This window comes from Rhinatrema bivittatum, chromosome 2, assembly GCF_901001135.1.
Source record: "Rhinatrema bivittatum chromosome 2, aRhiBiv1.1, whole genome shotgun sequence".
NCBI classification, from domain to species: Eukaryota; Metazoa; Chordata; class Amphibia; order Gymnophiona; family Rhinatrematidae; genus Rhinatrema; species Rhinatrema bivittatum.
This window is the reverse complement of record NC_042616.1, coordinates 758,826,032-758,839,104: the sequence shown is the minus strand read 5'-3', so window position 1 is coordinate 758,839,104 and position 13,073 is coordinate 758,826,032. Positions and strand designations below refer to the sequence as shown.

At 42.8% G+C, this 13,073-nt stretch overlaps 1 protein-coding gene and 1 long non-coding RNA gene across 2 annotated transcripts in view; one reads left to right on the top strand and one right to left on the bottom strand.

Moving 5' to 3' along the window:
- The window catches only part of LOC115085669, a 30,137-nt gene extending 19,772 nt beyond the window's left edge, over nucleotides 1-10,365 (bottom strand). Inside the window, exons 1-3 of the long non-coding RNA XR_003854926.1 lie at nucleotides 10,226-10,365; nucleotides 9,976-10,107; nucleotides 8,280-8,325 (exon numbers count right to left, since the gene is read on the bottom strand). This is a non-coding gene — a long non-coding RNA (uncharacterized LOC115085669). The remainder of the gene's footprint in view (nucleotides 1-8,279; nucleotides 8,326-9,975; nucleotides 10,108-10,225) is intronic.
- A 323-nt stretch (nucleotides 10,366-10,688) lies between these two features.
- Nucleotides 10,689-13,073, top strand: part of HAS2 (hyaluronan synthase 2) — a 74,240-nt gene continuing 71,855 nt past the window's right edge. Inside the window, exon 1 of the mRNA XM_029591960.1 lies at nucleotides 10,689-11,339. The gene's annotated coding sequence lies outside the window, so the exon portion shown is untranslated. The remainder of the gene's footprint in view (nucleotides 11,340-13,073) is intronic.

Here is a 13,073-nt window from a genome sequence, read left to right as displayed (position 1 = left end):
AATCCTTCAAACAGCACATACTGGTAATGAGTAAAGCTTTGCATATCATAGGTGAACTCAATGCACTACATATCCAGATAGTTAGCTAACCAAGTCAAAGCTATCTCCATTAGAGATGTGAATCGTGTGCCAGATCGTCTTAACGATCATATTCGGCTGGGGGGGGGATCTAATCGTTAAGATATGTGAACTGGAATCGTTTCCGATTCCAATTCACATCGCTAATTTTTTTTTTAGGGAGGCCCGCGTCGCTAAAAAAAAAAAAAACAACCCACCCGACCCTTTAAATCAACCCCCCCAAAACCTTTTAAAATTACCTGGTGGTGCAGGGGGGCCTCGGGGAGAGGAGAGCCCTATAGGGGCTGATGAGTAATGATGGCCGGCGCCATCTTTAAAGATGGTGCCAGCCATCCAGTGCTCCTGCCATGTGACAGGGGCCGGCCAATGGCACGGATACCCTGTCACATGGTAAGGGCAACGGGGCATCAGCGCCATTTTTTTTTTTTTTAGAACAGCTGATGCCTGGTAACGGGAAATCTCTCCCTGAGGCCCCCCTGGATCTCTCCCCGAGGCCCCCCTGGACCACCAGGTAATTTTAAAAGGTTTTGGGGGGGGGGTCGATTTAAAGGGTCGGGTGTGGGTTTTTTTTTTAGCGGCGCGGGCCTCCTAAAAAAAAAAAGGGTTGGGAGGGTGGGGGTCGATTTAAAGGGTCGGGTGGGTTTTTTTTTTGTTTTTTTTTTTTAAACCGGGCCATCGGCGCCATTTTAATTAGTGGCAGCCAAAATGGCGCCGATGGCCCGAGAGCGAGAGATCGCGCCGGGACCCCCCCACTGGACCACCAGGTAACAACATTTTGGGGGGGTTCGGGGTGGGTCTAGGGGTTGTTTTGGTGTGCCGGTTTTCCCGCCCTCCCCCAAATAATTCCCGTGCCCTATTTAACGATACAAGACAAATGCCCCTGATGATAAATCGGGGGCATTTGTATTGTATCGTGCACTCTAACGATTTAGGACAATTTTAAAATTATCTGACGATAATTTTAATCGTTCAAAAACGATTCACATCCCTAATCTCCATAACGTTAGAAGATTACCATCAGTCTCACCATTGTAGATGTCTGGTTTGCAGGGCCTGCATTATTCTAGCCGGTAAGTCTGACATGTTGCTATTCTGGCCAAAGTTCAGCATCTCTATTTGTTTGCTGGAACACAGGGCAGCATCCATTTTGTGAAGTCCAAAGTTATATTTTGCTGTACAGTAGTAAAATGTCTGGTATCTCCTACAGTACCACAAGTCTTCCTTATCTCCATTGCTATTTAATATCTTTTTGGCCCCTTTGGGTAATTGAATTTATTCTTTTGGGTTTTTGATATATATACACACACACACATATATATATATATATATATATACATATATATATATACACACACATATATACACACACACACACACACACACATACACTGATGATATTCTGCTGATAGTTCCACTTGGAGATAAGGAAGATGAAGTTGTTGGGCGATTAAATAATTGTTTATGTGCAATATCTGAAATGAAATGTTAAGGGCACATAGATTAGTTTTGAACCTTAGTAAATGAGTTATTAAGGCTGGGCAAAGGGGAGATGTATCCTATCCATTAGTTGAGGGTACTAAGCTAAAAACAGCAGAGGTGATTAAATCTTTGGGGGTTACATTAGATCCTTTCTTAACAATGGAGAAACAGATCTCATCAGTGGCTATATCAGCTTTTCCAAGATTGAAGTGGGTGAGACATTTAAGTCCATTTTTGGAAATGGGGTCACTGAGAAAGGTGGCTTATGCCTAGTACTATCGTTGTGATGCACTGTATTTGGGGTTACCAAATAAAATGTCTAGAAGGTTGCAGGTTATCCAGGAAGTGACTATTGCCTTCCTATACCTCCTTTCCTTTTAAAGTTACATTCATTACTCAGCATTGCAGATTCAAATGTTTAGTCTTGGCGTTTAAGGTATTGAGAGGTGTATGTCCACCGCATCTTAGGGGGCGTAGCCAATGGTATAATAGCAGACATGAAATTAAGACATCTTCGGTCTCAGTTTTGATTGCCATTTGTAAAGGCTTTTAAACATATACATCTGCAAAACTGGGCCTTTTCCTCAGCCATTCTAAAGTTGTGGAATGAATTACCCATGCTGTTGAGGGAAGAGAGATATGATGAGATTTCAAAAGGGTGTAAAAAACTGGTGAATGAGGAGGAGGATATAAAAATATATATACGTGGGAAAACTGAAGTGGCAACAGTGGTCTATAGTTGAATAGTGCAAGAGTGTTTTATTGTTTGATTGTTAATTGTTATTTGCTTTTGTATTATGTGGTTTTTTTACTTTGTATTTTATGTAATATGTTTACAATTATGTTCTTGTAGTATGTGATAATTTTTGTACATCACTGAGCGATTTTTTAAATCTGGAAAGGGTGATTCACAAATATTAAAAAAAAAAGTGTTTTATGTAGGGGTTACATAAAGAAAATACAACTTCAGGGAAAAAGGGTCAGAACTTATGGTCAGCGAACTCTACTACATTATGAAAATGTTTTGCGTGGGATACTTATCTGATACAGCACACCATATACTGATGTTTCTGAAAGACAGAATGAATACGGTAAATACATGTGGGATCAAAGAATTTTGAAAGCCATTATTCAGTTCAGACTCTAAACTGTTACCTTTAAAAACAAAAAGCAGAAAGAGCAGTGCTGAGAAAAAAATAAAATAAATTTACTTGTTTGATTCAAGTTCCTTCTTCTTTCTGTTATTCCATTTCATTCTTCCAACATTAGGCAGAGTGAAATAAAATGGTGTTCTATTTATTTCACTGACTGGTTCTTGTGTCAGTAACACAACCTGCCTTTCCTCTCTACCTGTGGGATTACCCATTAGTTAAGTTACCCTTTTGTAGGGCCTTTTCCCCATGAGGTCAGAGTTATCTCAGAGGCTCACAGGAGAATAGTGACATTGCTGTTAACCTCTTACTCCTTGGCACCGTGACAGGTGGGGAGCTTCTGCATCCCTGGGAGGTGATAAAGTCACATTATCTCTGAGACTTGTCTAGCAGCACTAATCTGAAATAATTGAATTCCTCGAGTGGATTATTCTGGAAGGCCTGCCAGTAAGCTGTTACAGTAGTCCAAATAACATCAAACTACTCACATCAAATATTTTCCTATTTTTTTCTTTATGTCCTTTAAAACCATTGAAAAAATTTCCCAAAAACTGGGTAATCAATATATTAATTCTTCTTTGAAAAACAAGAATCCCTTTTTACCAAAAAACAATTAAGAGGAAAGTGGTTGTTTCATAAACTTTTCAAGGAACCATCCAGGTTATCCTCGTTATTGTTTTTAATCATGAACAAGCCACCGACCTCCTACATTTAATTTATTATTTATCACAAAAAAAAACTTTGGGTTTTTTTTTAAATATAAAATATTTTTAAAAAGTAAATCCTTGTCAAACAAAATGAGAAAAGTTCACGAACAGAATTTGCTTCTTATGTTGTCTTAATAGACAGACAAAAAGTACTTAGCTTAATGTAGACACTGAGACCTCAATTCGCAGATGCATTTTTACCCAACGGAGGCCAAGCTTTGAATAGTTCCTTCATCGGGGGAAATTGCTTGCCCACCTCATGTCTCAGGTCTCCAAAGTTGTATCTCTATAATCCTATACTCGCATTTCAAGATGTCAAGGTGCTCGCAACGCGCTGCCTGTATCTTCCATGCAAAATAGCGATGTGGGTTGTTTGATGTTCTTTGGTTTGGTTACCCCCATCCGTGGATTTTTGGATTGGTGTGTTACAGTAGTCCAAGCAAGATAAAAAGTCAACACCAGGCTGCTATTGCTAGGGATAATCTGATAAAGGAATCGCAGAAAAAAAATATAGAAAATTCGAAAGATGTTGGATATATTTGCCTCCATTGTCAGTGTCAAGTCAAATAATACTGCTGAACTCCAGACAGATTCTTCAGATAACGTCCAACAAAAGTGAGGATTCTAAGGCTCCAGCCAGTGGTTTACCTACCCACAAAACTTGTTTTGCTTGAGTTAAGCAGTTTATTTTCCACTAGCCATATTATATATCTGCATCTTCAAATCGCCGGTTGATAAAGGTAATGTTACTAGACTGGACCTGTAGAATGACTAACTATATTGCATCTACATAACAGAAGAATTGAAAACCATAACCGTTAACCACATCGGTTAGAGACCTCAACAATGATGCTGCCTGAGCATCACTTAAAGGAGGAGTGGGCTTAGGGGGCCACTTTAATGGACTGCAGGGCCCCTCAGAGTTCTAGTTGTGAAGCAGGTAGGGTGGGGGGGGTGGTCCCCTCTCACTTACAACTGAGGTGTTAGGGAGGCGTCTATTCAGCCCATAGCAGCAGCACTGATTCCAGCACGTCCATATCACTTCTGTGTGATATCATCTAGCCAGTGCAGGCCGGGATCCATCTCGTCCCTGCAAGCTGAACATAAATATCCTATGGGCCAATGTTCGCTCATTTCTGCCCTGAATCGTAGGTCTTGCAATGACAACAGAGGTGTTTGATTCAAAGCTATAGCTGTAAAAGTAAAAAGAACAGGAGCAAAGGTAATGTGTTTGGCGAGAGGCGAAATAGTTGAGGGAATCAAACAGCAGAATTAGCAAAACAGTCACAAATGTATTAAGAGACAGTCTAGTATAAAAGTCTTGCCTTCAACTTGTTTGTTGATCTATAACTCTTTTTATCCAAGTGGATTAATGAATAAGTCATTTTCTCTCACACTCGCTTTTCCATTATAATGCTCCTTGCCCAAGGCAAGAAACAGTATGGCAATCATGCTACTTTATTCTAAACAGAAGCAAAAGGTTAGGGAACAATTTTTCTGATAACTGGATTATGTGAAAACTTCCGAAGAAAGGAGGAGGCAAATTAAATCATTGAAAGAAAATGACTGTTCACAGAAAGTCTGTGAAAGAGTGAAATTCAAGCTCACATACTAGGGGGCCGATGCAAACAGTTGCGCGCAGCCGAGCGCACTGTTTAACCTATGGTTGGACGCACGTTCACAACCCCTTATGCTGTAAGGGGATTAGCGCCAAGGAGGCAAGAAAATGGACCCTCAATTTTACGAGCGTCCATTTTCCTAACCTATTCACAGCCACGGGTTAGGAAAATGGATGTTCATTATTGAGCGTCTGTTTCCCTAACCTGACCACTGGCACTGTTTTTTGGTTTTTTGTTTTTTTTAACTTTTTGGTTCCTCCGACTTAATATTGCCACGATATTAAGTCGGAGGATATACACACCACAGACATGCTCCGATTTAATATCGTGGCAATATTAAGTCGGAGGAACCAAAAGGTTAAAAAAAAAAGTGCAATCAGGTTAGGAAAACAGACACTCAAATTAATGAGCGTCCGTTTTCCTAACCCACTCACAGCCACCTTTCCTAGGTGCCCGCTGGCAGGGAGGCGGCTAGGGTTGCACATTTGTCCCTAGCTGCCTCCTCGGCAGCGCGACCCCCTCCATTTAAATATTGAATCGCGTACCCAGGAGAGGTGGCTGGGCGCGCGTTAGGAAAGCGAGCGCTCAACAGTGAGCGCCCGTTTTCCACGCTCATTTATTACATCAGCGCCAAAGAGTTTGTGTGCGCTCTAATAACTAGACTACTCGGTTTCCTCCTTTGCTGCTGGCAGCAGTAGTGAAAAAAACCCAAAAAAAAGAGGCCATTTTAAAAAATGATTGATAAACCAGATGTGTGTGAATAGAAAAAATAAGTACAATGTGCTTTATATTTAAAAACCATCCCTAAATATAGGCATTAATTTCCAAAAGAACATTGTGGTTTGGATACCACAGTCACACAGCAAATTGCCTTCTACTGGATCTTATGGTTTTGAGTGCGAGACCGACTGCTGTTAAAAAAAAACCAAAAAAAACCAAACGTAACAATTGTATCTTAAAGTAATGTTAATTACAATAACTAATCTCTCTCACATTCAGCCAGTCATACCTTACAAACTCACACAGGCACTCTCTAAATGTTCTTAAAGCATTCGACTCATTTTTCATGTATAGATTTTTCAATTATTCCAAAGAGAGCAATGGGTCAGCGTTCATGTTGCACTAAGTAGGGTCATACCTGGCTAGTACTCTGATAGGATATCATTAAGGAACAGCAGGACACCTGCCATGGGAACTGATGATCCAATTAAGCAAACTAAATTCACAAATGCAAACCTTGGTCACTTAGCCAACAATTGCAGAGTCTTAAGCACAAACTATAAAAAAAAACTCCACACAACTCATTAAAAAAAAAAAAAAAAAAGACAACCTACATCAGGACTGAAGAGATATCAAGACATTATTTCTATGCTACCCAGTCTAGCACTGCAATGGACAATCATTTTTCTAACACAAACATCATCCACCCCTCCTCCCCCACACCCACACCTTAGATCCACTGCAATTCAATATTTGTTTCCTCTCTGCTTTACCTAACAGCCTGACACAGCAAATAAAAGTAAAAGAGAAACAAGAAATAAAGAAAGGAAAGATTTGAAAACATTATATTTCGAAAGCAAGTGCTTGGTTTTTTGGATAAAAATAGCTATATCTAGAACCTGAAGGAGACTTAGCCTGGATTTGTTGCAGGTTCCTTTGTCATTTTTTTTTGCCAGAATTTTGGCATCGCTCCCTTTTCTCCCTCCTGTGGAAGGAAGGCCAACAAGTTATGCCGGGGATGCTAAAGAAGGAAAACAAACCCTAACAAAGAACTAAGCCCATTGTAACCACCACATCTACAGAACAGAAAAAAGCAGATGACCCAGGCAAGGTCCAGCAACAGAGAAAAGAGGAACACGAGGAGGCAGATCTTACAAGAGATGTCAAAATAAGTCTGTAACCAATTATGCACTATTATATGGCAAGAGGGAAAGCAGAGAACTTAGCTGGCACAACAGGTGACAATCATACAGCAAACTCATACAAGATAGATGACATAGTAGAGAACCTTTTTGTGTGATCAAGTGACAATTCAGACAGATTGATACATATCTAGGTCCTGTTGGGGGGACTGGAGGAGACAGACAGGTTTATCTATTTTATTCAATCCTCTTATTTAATACATTTAATATACCGCCTAAAAATCATCACAAATAAAACATTAGAGTAATATTTCATCATCCCCTCCCCACCGCACAGAGAAGTAGTGACAGGTCATCTGATGTTTGGAGGATAAAAATACAGTAGTTTTCAACTGTTTTGTACTTGTGCCATAGCAACAAGCTCAGTAGTGCACCTCCATGTCCCATCCTGTTTCCCTGTCCCAGCTCGCACTCAGCGCCAGCAGTCCCCCCCCCCCCCCCCCCCCAGAGAGGCAGGCGTCTCACCGGACCAGCTCACACTCAGCGCCAGCAGTTCCCCCCCCCCCCCCAGAGAGGCAGGCGTCTCACCGGACCAGCTCGCACTCAGCGCCAGCAGTCGTCCCCCCCCCCCCCCCAGAGAGGCAGGCGTCTCACCGGACCAGCTCGCACTCAGCGCCAGCAGTCGTCCCGTCCCCCCCGAGAGGCAGGTGTCTCACCGGACCAGCTCGCACTCAGCGCCAGCAGTCGTCCCCCCCCCCCACCCCACCAGAGAGGCAGGCGTCTCACCGGACCAGCTCGCACTCAGCGCCAGCAGTCGTCCCCCCCCCCCCAGAGAGGCAGGCGTCTCACCGGACCAGCTCGCACTCAGCGCCAGCAGTCGTCCCCCCCCCCCAGAGAGGCAGGCGTCTCACCGGACCAGCTCGCACTCAGCGCCAGCAGTCGTCCCCCCCCCCCCCCCCCGAGAGGCAGGCGTCTCACCGGACCAGCTCGCACTCAGCGCCAGCAGTCGTCCCACCCCCCCCACCCCACCAGAGAGGCAGGCGTCTCACCGGACCAGCTCGCACTTAGCGCCAGCAGTCGTCGTCCCCCCCCACCAGAGAGGCAGGCGTCTCACCGGACCAGCTCGCAGTCAGCGCCAGCAGTCCCCCCCGTCCCCCCAGAGAGGCAGGCGTCTCACCGGACCAGCTCGCACTCAGCGCCAGCAGTCCCCCCCCCCCCCCCCCCCCCGAGAGGCAGGCGTCTCACTGGACCAGCTCGCACTCAGCGCCAGCAGTCCCAGTCCCCCCCCCCCCCCCCCGAGAGGTATACTTTACTTACTGTCCCAACAATGTATTTTAAAGCATTTTACATATAGGCAAAAAAAAAAACACCCTTGAAACTTACCACTCCCCTGCCTCTCTGACACATTTGAGTATCAGCAGCTTTATTTCTAGAAAAAAAAAATGTATATATCAAAATCCAATCTGATTTTCTAGAAAGAAAGAAAATGGTCACATACTTTTTCAATGCAATGTACTGTTAGTTAAATTATTTAAAAAATGTATTATGCAGTAATGGGTTTAACAGGAATTATTCTTATTCCAAAGGATATTTCACCACACCTCTAAAAAAAAAAAAACAAAAACCCCAAAAAGCCCCACAGATGTCTGCCTGTTGTGCTGCATATCAAAAGTACCTTCCCTCCCTCTATCAACTCTAAACATTACTGCTACATCATTTTTCTTTTAGTTGCTCCCAACAATCCCCCTGAGACCTTGGGAGCAGCCATGGTCAGAGCAGTGCCACAAATCACTTCATGCGGAATGAGAATGAGATTGGTTCACACAGGGACTGTGATGCCATTTCTAACACCACCACAGCCAATTTGCATCAGTTAAGCTCCAGTCTGTCTGAAGCCGTTTGTGACTCTCTGGCCAAGATGGTCTCCTCCCAAAAAATGTGTGTGTGTGTGTAGGAGGGGGGAGGGAGTGACGTGGAAGCTGCTAAAGGCATTTCAGAAGTACAGATTTCATAGTAACCATTTGCACTGATGAAAGACAAGTTCTGCTTCGTGCCCTGCCTACAATCGAAGCCCATGCACATTACACAACAGGGTCCGCTTTACTTCTAACCGCGCCTCAGGACTTCACAAGTTGTTGCTGTACAATATCATCACTTTTTTTTTCCAGATTATTATGTGTGTCATATGCTGCGGGAAGTCTTGAATAGAAGGGGGAGGGGGAAAAAGCTGACAAATGTTATACCGGCATGATGGGGGTGGGGGTGGGGGGAAAGTACTTTAGTGCTCGGCTAATCAAATGTATTTAGTCCAATAAATAAATAAATTAAAAAAAAAAAAAGTATCACCTTCTGTATTTTGGTTGCATTTCTTATCCTTTGTTTCCATAAATGCTGGTGAACTCATGTACAGTAGCTATTGCAACTTTAAATCAAACAAAACCAAAAAAAAAAAAAAGCCAGGCAGTATACCTCCAGGAGCCTCCTGCCTGTGTGTGTGCTTGAGCGTGTTTGTTTATATAAGAGGGGGGAGGGGCGGGAAGAGCTACTCCGGGCTCTCTTACCAGAGCAAGCTCCAGCATCAGCGCAGAAAGCCAGATCCTGCAACATCTGAGAACGCATTGTAAATATTCAGCCACCAAGGTATTTCTTTTTTTAAATAACAGAATTACCTCAAACCACCTATGTAAAAGGTCGCCCCCCTCAAAACTGCCTTGCTTAAAAATACTGCCGGAGCTTTTCAGTCCCACCAAATGTAACATGAAACAAACATGAATTCGTCATCGGAGCAATGGTGAAGGCCAACTGTTAAAACAGTGCATGTTCTGTGCACGTCGGAAAACATTTGCCAAAATGTTTGCTCCTAGCATCGTTCCGAAGGCTCCCGAGTAGCATTTTCCAGTCTTTCAGCGTCGCCCCTTTCCGCAGCGTGCCTAAACAGTGCCACCTTCCGGTCATCCGCAGTACCTCGCCACCTTTTTTTCTCGCTTTTATTCCTACGGGGAGCTTCAGACAAGCCATTATAGCCTTTGGTTACAGCTAGGTTAGCAGAGCCACATAAAAATAAGAAAGAAACACCTACTGTTCTTGGCGGACAGCTCAGAGTTCACGAAGACTGGTGAGCTCAAGCTGTGGTGAGGGTTTTAACTTCTACAAGCGATGGTCTTTGTATGTGGAAGATCCTTAAATAGCAACTTGGCACTGGGTAAAAGTTCTACAAATAAATAAATAAATAAATAAATTCAACATAGAAAAATATATAGCGTCCCTCCCCCCCTCAAGCGAAAAAAAAAAAGAGCGCGGGGGGGGGGGGGGGGGGGGGCAATACCAACTTTTTAAAAGGTGAAATAATATCGTGTATGTATCTGGGCTTCTTGGAGTGCCGGCTCCGATTTTATACTGAAATGAGTAAGGCAAGACAACCTCGCCTTTATTTATTTATGTACCCTGTAGCTAAATACGGTGTATAAAGGGCTTTTTTGTTTAAGTCGCTACTTGGTGGCAAAGATTGAGGAAACGGGGGGGTGGGTTGGGAGGGGAAACGCACCATGTCAGTTTCTTTTAAAGCTACAACCCTACAAAAGTTCTCCCCTCCCATTGCACATGAGGGGGAAATCAAGTGGTGGGCAGCATGCGGGTCCTTGCAAATGTTTGCAATTAGGCTAATTGAATGCACCGCAGCTTTTTTTTTTAAACTGGTCCCAGCCAAGTCTGAAACTTTGAATGGGCAGGGTTTTTTTTTTTTTTTTTTTTTTAAAGACTAGGAAGGAGGTCCCTCCTCCCTGTCCCCCTTCCTCCGCCCTTAATAAAACTACCACCAGGAAAAGTCTCACTTGTTAAAAGACCCCCTTGACTTGGACGAAGGCAGAAAAGCAAGCAGGAGCGGGAAGGGAGGGGAAAAAGGAAAAAAAAAAAAAAAAGAAGAAGAAGAAGAAAGAGTCAAGCCAAGAGACGTCTGGAAAAAATTACCCACTTTGATTTGGAGAAGGCTTCTTGAAATCCGGACTTGTTCCTGCAAAGCATCACCCCTAGGCTGCAGGACTGAAGACTGATGCTGCACATCTTAGAACACTGTAAAAAGTATTTTCCTGCAGCAGCAGCAGCCCCTTTAACTTATAAGAACAACTTTTTAAATTAACACTAAAAAGTTTTGGGGGAAGTTTTAACTTATTTAAAAGAGACCCAATACAAGTGAAATAGAAATCGTATGATCAGCCTTAGAGAACACGTGGAGGGAAAGTGATTTCTAAAGTTTGGGTTTTTTTTTTAAATTTTATTTATGTATATTTTTATTTCCCCTTCACTTTTTTGGCTGTTTCTTGAAATCTTTTGACATAATTTGAGCTATTACCTCAAGTCTTGGAAAACTGATAACAAGAAATTGCATTCTAAGACCACACAACAGGCTGGAGATCCCTGTGACCATATGATCTAAGGAGAAACAAGGTATGTGATTTTTCGATTTAGAGGAAACTCCTGCATTTATTTTTTGTAGATATTTTATCCTTGTTAAACTTTTAAATGACTTGCAGTGTAAATAAATGTTACATATACTCGTGTATATATACTTTGTTATATACATAACACATTTTTGCAGTAAATACAGTTGAATATATATATTTTAAAATAGTAATATGCATGGGTAGGAGTCCTCCATACAAAAACGTTTTTGTATAATAATCCTTGCGTTGCAAAATATGATAAAAGGATTGAAGCAATAGGGTTAATTACAGGAGGTGTGAAAGTTCGTACTATTAAAGCGTGTATTGGCTCCAGTTTTTTTCTTCCCGTATACACTATTTATTAATTATTTCTTGTAGTTTATCTACTGCAGAAAAAAAAAAAAAAGTTACTGCTGTCCTCAGGAAAGGGGAAATAAAATGGCAAAAGCTGAGCAAGCCAGGAGAGTGTTAAATATCACCTTCGAAACGAGAAAGCGAAACCACTAACAGTGTGACAACCATAGAAATGCTCATTTGTTCACTTTGAAAGAAACGGTCCTTGGTTGAGGAAATTCTCTGCCATGGAAAAACTTTCAGTACTTACCTAAGACAAATTACGTGGAAAGCATTTAAAGGGGAGGTGTGGGGGAAGGGTGGAAAGAAAGCTTCGTTTGGTTTCACATGCTTCATGTGCTGTCATTTATTTCTACTCGTGGGTTTAAGAACCACTTATAACAAAACCGGTCCATGCAAATTGCAAAGCAGGGGTGAGAAGAAGAAGAAGAAAAAAACAGAACGGGATTCAAAGAAAATAAGCGGCCTTGGGACTAGTTGGCTTTAAAATGTTGTTCTGAACTCACAAAAAAGTGAGTTTCATAGATTAGGGTAGACAAAGAGCAAGCCCCGAGGAGAGGTTATTGGCAGGCAAGCGAGATGCAGTTTGCAGCTCTGCATTGAAGCCACCTCATTTTTGTTCCTCCCCGTTTGGGAGATGACCCAGAAGTGGCGCACAGAGCTTAGTCTGGCAGCACACTGCTGCTGGACGGGGTGGGGAAGGCAATTAAGCCAATTCCGCGAGTGAATCAGCATGATGGGATTAAGAACCTCTGGCTATCACATTAGCACTGCATCGCTGAACGCAAACATCTCCAATCGTCCTCTGAACCTTGGAGCATGGGATTTTATCACTGGCAGCTTGATACAAAGATTAATAAAAAGTGGCGAGAAGGAGCGCTAAAGCTCTCCCAAATTCTCTTCCGTAAAGGAAGCGAATGAGCAAAGAGTGGCTTGTTGATATTCATTTTTTTTTTTTTTTTGGACCCAGTTAAAGCCTGCCCCGGATACTTGTCTCTGAAAACCCACGTGGCAAATCTGGGGGAATACCTTTGACGTCAGCGTAGCCAAGCCCTCCCTGAGTGACGCCATAGCCGGTTAATCACTGATTGGCCGGCTATTGGAGCTGGGGGTTCCCCAGGGTAGGGGGCTGGCACTGAGAAGGGAAGGCTCTTAGTTATGTGTCTGTGCTCCATTGATGACAGCAGAGAGATTCCACGCCTCCTCATCCCGATGCTGTAAGGGCAGAGAAACTGTTATCATTGCAGCATTTTCCACTGGTCCTTTCCATCATATTTGCTTGTGATTTCAAGTGCAGAAATGGCCCATCCTCGCATTTTTAAAATATAAAGTAAACTACTGAAAGAGAAACTTGGTTGCTCCTTCTATCTTGAATCACTTTTTA